The sequence below is a fragment of the Sus scrofa genome, chromosome 3 (assembly GCF_054392235.1).
Source record: "Sus scrofa isolate SSC_HxYL_T2T_F1_AM1 chromosome 3, Sscrofa_HxYL_maternal_Yorkshire_Landrace_v2.0, whole genome shotgun sequence".
NCBI lineage: Eukaryota > Metazoa > Chordata > Mammalia > Artiodactyla > Suidae > Sus > Sus scrofa.
Window position 1 is genome coordinate 124,103,138 of NC_139385.1, and position 7,914 is coordinate 124,111,051.

Sequence of the window (7,914 nt, forward strand, 5' to 3'; positions counted from 1 at the left end):
GAACGCCCGCCGGCTGGCAAGGAGCCAAGGGATCCCAGCGAGCTATTCCCGAAGGCTCCTGCAGGTGCACGGGTCGGGCTGGTTGGCGGAAGCTGCATCCGTTTGGAGCTGGACCATGGGGCTGATTGTCTTTGTTCTCAAGCTGTGTGAGGTCCTGACTGTCCCAACCCTGACTCACAGCCGCCAACCCGGAGGATACCAAGGACCTCTTTCACAATCATCTCTCCTTTGTCTTAAGAATCCTGTGTTTTGACAGATTTGGCCTTACAAGCCAGTCTCATTAGGGGATAGTTCATTTTCTCTTTAAAAAAAAAAAGAAAAATCAAGCGCGTTGTGCTCTGATTCTGGATCTAGTGTTTTGGATCCGCAGGAGCCCACTGGTTGATATAATCCACCCTAGGTTGATATAATCACAGCCTGAAGCAAAGGCATGGAGCATTTTCATTAGCCCATGCGTATTTCTACAAGGCTTCTCCCCCAGCAATTAAATTATCTTGATTTTTTTAAATTATAAAAGCAATATATGAGAAAATGTATCAGGTAGAAAGTGTTTCCCCCATAATCTTACTCCCAGCGATAACTGCTAATTCACAGTCTCTCTGCTCATAGTTTCACGTAGGTACAAACACTTCTACATAATATCAAAGGATCCTTTTATGGCTGAGGTCATTTAACCTGCTTTTATGATTCAGCCGTACACCCTGATTGCATCTTTCCATGTCAATACACAGACATCTGATCACTTGTTTTTAAAGTGAGGCTTTCGGACTCACTGAAAACAGGCCTCCCGACTCTGATCTCCAGTTGGGGGCCCCTGGCCCAGGCTGGGGGAGTCGTCGCTGGCCTACTGGCCGAGTCGGGCGTGGGAGACTGGGTGCTGGCGAAGGGCTGGCAGTCCATCACGTGCGGTGCCAAGGCTGCCCCAGCTGCTCGCCATGCTTTGCTAGTCCCTGATACGTTCTCATTTTACGACTCATTGATTACAGGCCCCGAGTGACGAGTGACGGGCTGGGGGTGGGGAAGAGGGAGGCAACGGAGAGTGGAGAAAGCAAGGGCTAGATTTCCACGCTGCTGAACCGCCTTACGCTGTAGCCCGACCCTACGTGCACAACGCTGGATCTCTTTGCAGGGTGGGGAACAGAATGTTCAGGGCAGGAAGAGACCTCCCAAAGCAGGCAGTCCGTCTCGACCCCCTACCCCTGCAAAATGAGGAAGAGGAAGCCGGGGCTTGGAGAGGGAAAAGGGCTTCCCCAAGGTCACCCAGCAAGTGCCAGGGGTGGCACTCACTCCCACCCAGGCCCCTTAGCAGCTCTTGCCCAGCTGAATTTCTCAGCAAAACTCTTTTTGACTCCTTCCCAGCAACCTGCTGCTGCTGGCTTGCTGATCCTGGGGCTCTGTGTTTAGGCTGCTTGGTGCTGCCTGGGCTTTCTGCTAATATTCTGGTTCCGGCTTTCCTATTTATGAAAAAGAAGGGTTACATGATATCGTGGGTGTGAGGGTACCTGGTACTTTAGAGGGCTTGTGGGAAAGCATTTCCTTTTAGGGCGGAATCTAGGCAGCAGGGGAGGGATTTCAGGGAAACAGGGTGACCTGGTGCTCTGACAGCAGGGACGGGAGCCAGCATTTACCGAGCTCACACTGGGTGCCATGCACTCTGAGGCAGACGGTGTTGTCTGAGCTTTACAGATGGAGAAACTGAGGCTCACCTGCCCCAGGATCCTGTAGCTAACAACTGTTGAGAGTTGAGATTCAAATTCAGTTCTGGCTGCACTATGTCCCCAGCCTTTTCCACACCCCCTGCCTTTCCACCCCCCTCCAGGCATCGCTCTTTCAGGAACAGGGGAGGACAGAAGAATCAGGAACATTCTCCCCCAATCATAGGACACTCCCGAGGGAGTCCAGGAATCCTTATCTTCGGGAGCTGCCTGCCCAGCCCTGTTATCTCCCAACCCACCTCTCCTCTGGCTTATCCAGAAGCCCTTTCCTCTTGGTAGCCTTCCTTGATGATGCAATAAGTGGTGGAGGGAGAGGTGGGAGAAAGGGCTGGGAAGGGGGGCTTGGACGAAGGGGGGTGGGCGAGGAAGAGCCCTCGAGGGGACCTCTAGCCCCATCCATCAGCCCAGCCCTGGCGGCCTTTTACACAGCCCGTTAACCCGGGGAGGGGAGGGGAGCGGGCGGCCCTCGAGCCAGAGGAGAAGGAGGAGGTGGGCAGAAGGGAGGGCTCCCCGTGCAGCCGCACGAGTGTTCAGAGACCAAGGAGCCGGATGTAGAAGCCAGAATGGGAGGCTGTGAGCTGCAGGGGCCTCATGCTGCCGAGACGGGGTCGGAGGACCCGGGGATCTGGGCATCTGGGCAGGCCCTGCGCTCCTCACCGAGCTGCTCACCTGGGGGTGAGGGGCGCAGCCGAGCCAGCTGGCAGGCGCGGCTTCCCGTTGGAGGGGCGAGGGCTGAGGGCCCAGCAGACCAGGGACGCAGCCTGTCTGCGGTCAAGAGCAAGCTCAGGGTGACAAAGTGGCGCGCTCCTCCCTCCAGGGATTCTGCCGCCGCTGCCGCCGCTGCCGCCGCCGCCGCGGCTCTGGGGACTTCGAAGCCGTGGGTCCACCCTGGCGGCCGTGAGCCAGGCTGTCAGTGGGGGAGCAGCGCCCCCATGAGGCCTGTGCCGTGGGAGCAGGCCAGGCAACCGGAAGGCTCTGGAGGGAATGGCAGGACCTGAGTCAGGCTGGGAAGACCCCTGCCTCTTTTCCTGGCAGGATCCCCCACCTCTGTGGAGAACTGCATGTAGGGGGTTTCTTTTCTGCTTGAAGGACTCTTCCTCCCCAATCCTGGCGGCTCCCTGGGCCTGTCCCTGCTCTGAAGCCCCTGGGACCATCCCATCAGCACCTGGTCAACACCTTCCAAAGGGTGCTGGGCAGTTCCAGGTGCTTGTGCCCTGAAACCGGAGGCTGCACATGCAGCCGTGATCACAAACGATCCCACAAAGTGGGCCCTGTTGCCAGGCCTGCAAGAGAGCATGGGAGGGGAGCATGGGGAAGAGGAGGAGCCCAGGGTTGCCAGAACCTGCGCCCCCTCCCGCAGCCCATCCCTCACCCTCCCTCTACCCCAGTGCCCCCTCACCGGCTCTCTGACTACAGCCTCCTGAAGAAGCCCCAGGAAGCAGCCCTCGGCCTGGGGGAAGCTCACTCAGGGGACAGGTCACCATATATCTGGGCTGACCCTCTGTGACAGGCATTAATCTAGAGGCCACAGTGTCCACCCTGGGAGGGGCGCATCTCACGCTGCCCATGAGCTCTTCCCAGCCTCTGCTCCCGCTTCCACTTCCTCTGTTACTGAGTCCAGGCGCCTACAGCTCACCACACAACAGGTCAATATATCAAGAGAGGAGTTGTTGAGTCAAGGAGTAGCTACTTTATTGGGAAAGCCAGCAGATTAAGAAGATGGTAGACTAGTGTCTCAAACAATCATCTTAACCAGAGTAGAATTCAGGCTGCTTTTATACTGAAAGGGGAGGTGTGGTTGGTTGTTGCAAACTTCTGGATGCTGGAATCCTTTGTTCTTGCAGCTGTTTACAGTAGGCCTGGTCTCCTGTTCTGTACACCTCCAGCAAGACAAATGTTATTCTCTGTCCTGCAACTTTTTATCTCTTTGTGAATAGAAAAGTGCTATACCTTTAAAGATCAGAGTCTTGAGAATGGGCTGTCCTGTGAATTTCAGGCTAGAGGCATTCTTTACTTGTGGCAATAGCAATAGAATACCGAAGTTAAAGAAACATCCAGCATGGAGTCAGATTTGTTCTTCCTGTTACACCTCTGAAAGACTTTATGGTCAGTTCCTAAATGGATGGCTCAAAACGAGACAGAAGGAAAGAGCAGCCTTGGACAGCCTCCCCCATCCTGGCCTCGAGCTATGCTCCTAAGGAGGGCTGCAGGCTTCTAGTATGGAACAGTTTCCATTCTTAAAAGAAAATAAAAAACCTTCCCAGAATAGAACAGGAGAGCTCTGTGTAGGTGAGCGTCCAGGGATACCCCTTCTGAGTTTTCCTCTCCTGTTTGGTGCTGTACCCATGGCACTTGGTCCCACCCAGGGTTTACTGCCTGACTTTCTCTCTGACCCAAACAGTCTGAACATCCAATTCCATTCTCTTGTTCCCTTTGGCTCAACCCAGATAGGCTATACATTTTAAAAGGACTGTGGCCAAAAGGCCTGGGGAGAAACAAATGGGAACCAAACTCAGGAAATAAAAGACAGCTAAAGCTTACCAAAATAAGCAGGTTTCAGATGTTACAACAGCAAGCTTGATTTTTCCTTGACCATGGAGTCTGCCCAGAGATCACCTCCTGGCTCCCCTCTGTTGTGCCCACTGGGGGGGTTTAGGCCAGGACCTGATCACACAGGACCTCAGGGAGGCACAGCCGGGTTGGGGGGCCAGAGAGATTGCCCTGCAGACCACATGCCCCTTGAGGAAAGGCACTGCTTTCCCCATGTTTGTCTCCCCAGCGCCAAGCTCACAGCCTGGCACCCAGTAGGCTCTCCATAATGACTGCTGCTAAAGGAATGAATGGATGGAGAGATGGGGAAGGAAGGGGCGTGGGGTCAATACGAAGCCCATAAAGTGCCCTCTTAGTCCCCAGGCTCCCACCTGCGGGCCAACAAGACAGCGCCTTCCTTACAGGCTGAGTCCCCAGGGCAAATCTGCAGCCCCATTTGTGGTAACTAAAGGGGCACCTGTCGAGGAGGAAGTAATTGCTGCTTCTAGGGCGCTCCAGGGTGGTGATGTGCCCTAGCCCTGCCTGGACATTGTGTCCCCAACCCCACCACAAACGCACAGTGTCTAGCTTTCCCCTTGAGCCCTGCTTGGTGACCCTTTGATTAATCTCCTGAAGATCCATCCCAGCTTTCCCAGCCTTTTCTAGACATTCAGGTTCTAATCCCAACAGCTCTTTTTCCCCTGGCAAATGACCTCAGCTTCTGAGCCAGTCCCTCACTAAGCCCATGAACTTGGTGTAAAGCCTCCAGCCAAAAAGCGTCAGAGTCACAACTCGTGTGACCAGGTCCCTACTTCAGACTTCATTCTCTGTGGCCTCTTGCAGGAGCTGATCCTGCCCACACCTCCTCGCCTGGAATTCTGGGCCTCTTTGAGGGCTTTCTTCTGAGCTCTTCTCCACCCTTTCTGAAATGCAGATTTTAGCTCATTGCTTTTGCTCCCATTCTCTTGGTGAACTAATACAGAGGTGTATTGTTTCATCCGCTTCCTGGATGGTGGAATGGCTCCTTCCCTCATCTCCTCTAGATTCTGCTGCTAAACCAGTCTTTCCTACACACTCCTTTCTGCCTGGCACTTTTTCTGGGCCCCACATCTCCTCCAGCAGGGTCCCCCACAATCTACAGGAGCTTCTTACAGAATTACCGATGCCTACCCATGCTATAGGAGAACTTCCAGCTCTGCCCTTTCAACTTAAAGCCCTAAGGTGCACTCACTTCCCTGCCCATGGTTGCTGGTCATTCGTAGGCAAGTGGCAGGAAAAGGACGAAGGTGGTAGAGCTCCCAGGGGAACATCTACCTAGAGGAGATGTTTCTGCTTCCCCAGGATGGACAGTGCCGAGCTGGGGGAAGGATTTTGCAAGGGTAACAAGGAAATCCATCAGGTCAGACCTCTTTTCGTGGGCGGGGCATGTGTTTAAAGAGTTCATCCAAGGGTAAGGAAAAAGAGAATGTTGATGTTTGCAAAGTGCTAGGACAGTTCTTGGCATATATTTAGAGCCATATTAACTGGAAAAAAAAATATCTCAGGAGAAAAGGAGACCAGGGAACTTTATTTTCGTGACTTCATATGGTTAGCGATAATCACATGAAGTCCTTCCTGATTGATGGGGAACAGGCTCAGATGTGGGTATTTTGCTTAAGGGTCTGTTTTCCTTTCGTGCTGGTGGCCTCTTTTATTTCCTGGTATCCTAAGATCTCCTTTCTGGTTGTAGAGGAAAGAAGCTTATTCAGCTCAGAGCTGTGTTATGTTAGGAGCCAAAGAAAGGGTCAGAGGAGGAACACCTCCCACCACTTAGCAACTGAGTGGAATGTGTGTGCCGCTTGGCAGCAAACACTGCCGGCACTTGAGGATGAGGCTTTCTGAGTTCTGTGGGAAACTGTGTGCAACTCGGGAAAATCATCTCTGCTTTGTTCCAGTAGCTGAAGGGTAACTGAAGTCCTAGAAAGGAGGAGAAGGGTTCCAGAAATGATACTCTCCTTTCCAACCAACCAGATCCTCCAGGTCGCTGAGGAGCTCATCGGGGTCAGGATTTGATAAGCCTGGCATCAGGGGCACCCGGAGAGGGTCTCAGGGACCTAGGCCTTCTTCAAACACTGCCTGGGGTTTTATGTTCCTGTTTCTGTTGGAACCTACATCCAAACCTCTTGGTCTGGCTCATCGGGACTTGCAGCCCCAACCACACCGAGTGGGAAGGCTCTGGCGGTCTAGGTGTCCCGCCTCACTGTGCTGCAGAGAGAACCATTACCCCTGTGTGTAAGGAGGACGGTAAGATTCTTCATCCTCCGGTCTACCTGCTGAGGCTTGCCCCTGCCTCGGAAACTGCCCGAACCCCAACCTCATGGGCCTTTCTGACTCCAAACCTTTCTGACTCTACTGGTCTGTTTTGTTTTGTTTTGTTTTGTTTTTTTTGGCCGTGCCCAGGGAAGTTCGGAAGTTCTCGGGCCAGGGATCAAACCCACACCACAGCAGTAACCAGAGCCACAGCAGTGACAACACTGGACTCACCAAGTCACCTGTGGATTCTTGGTCTCTCTTCTGAAAACCAGCTCCCCGCCCCCCCTGCAACTTAGACTTGTTCTCTGGTTGTTCAGATGTGTATGGCTTGTCTCTCCCACTGGTTTTGGATGCCCTTAAAGCCTGAAATGACTTTTTAAATAGGAAGATGGGTTTGAAGTCATGTGGTCCTGACGTCTGAATTGTAGTGACCTAGACCTAAAAGAGGTGCTTTTAGTTGAGCCGCCCAGTAAGTTTCATGAGCATTTCTGTATGTGTAAGACGGTTGGAGGGTTGGCACAGGGGTAAACAAGAGCATGTGGAACGTTCCTGCTCACACTGTTTTCAAAAAACAAATTCCGCCTTCTTTTTTCATCCCTGGAACTTGCTAACAGCTCTTTGCAAGACGCAGGTTCTTCCTTTTTTTTTTTTTTTGCGTTCTTCTAGCAGGTTCTTCCCAAATGACGTTGGAGCCGCTTGGACCATCCTATGCCATTATTATTTCAACCTAGAGAAGTCACTGGATGCTTCGCCCCCTAAGAGGCCTCAAAGCTGAGGGTGAGAATGACTTGTTCATCCTTATACACACTACACGTGGTGCTCTGAACCCAGAGGGTGCCAAGTCAAGTCTGTCAGACCCCAAGAAATTTCTACTTGCTAGAAATGCGACAGAAGTTCATGGAGTGGAACAGCTCACACACTTTGAATGGTCCACAGAAACCCTAACCTACAAAGATACCTGAGCCACCACACCCAGCCCCCTATCCCAGCGGCCTCGAGCCAAAGTGCTCCTCAGCCCTCCACGGCATCTGTACCGCCTGAAAAATCCAGCGAGGCATCGCCCAGGGACCGTAGGTGGAGGGGCTACGGCAGCTGGGGAGCTCCAAGCGAGGTGTGAGGATGTAGTGGCCACCACGGCGGCTGAAGGAGAGGCCTAACTGGACAAAGGAGAGAAAAGGCCCACAGGGTCATGAACCTCACCAGTCAGCACCCAAATGCTCAGCCCCCCTCTTACTCATGCATCTTAATGGAGAAAGGAGAGCAGGGTACGAATTAGTGTAGTACGGGCCTCAGAGAGCAGCAAGAGCCCAGCTTGCTCCTGCCAAGAACCCCAGAGTCACAGCTCTGAAAATGCCAGGCCTAGCTGCTCCCCTGGCCA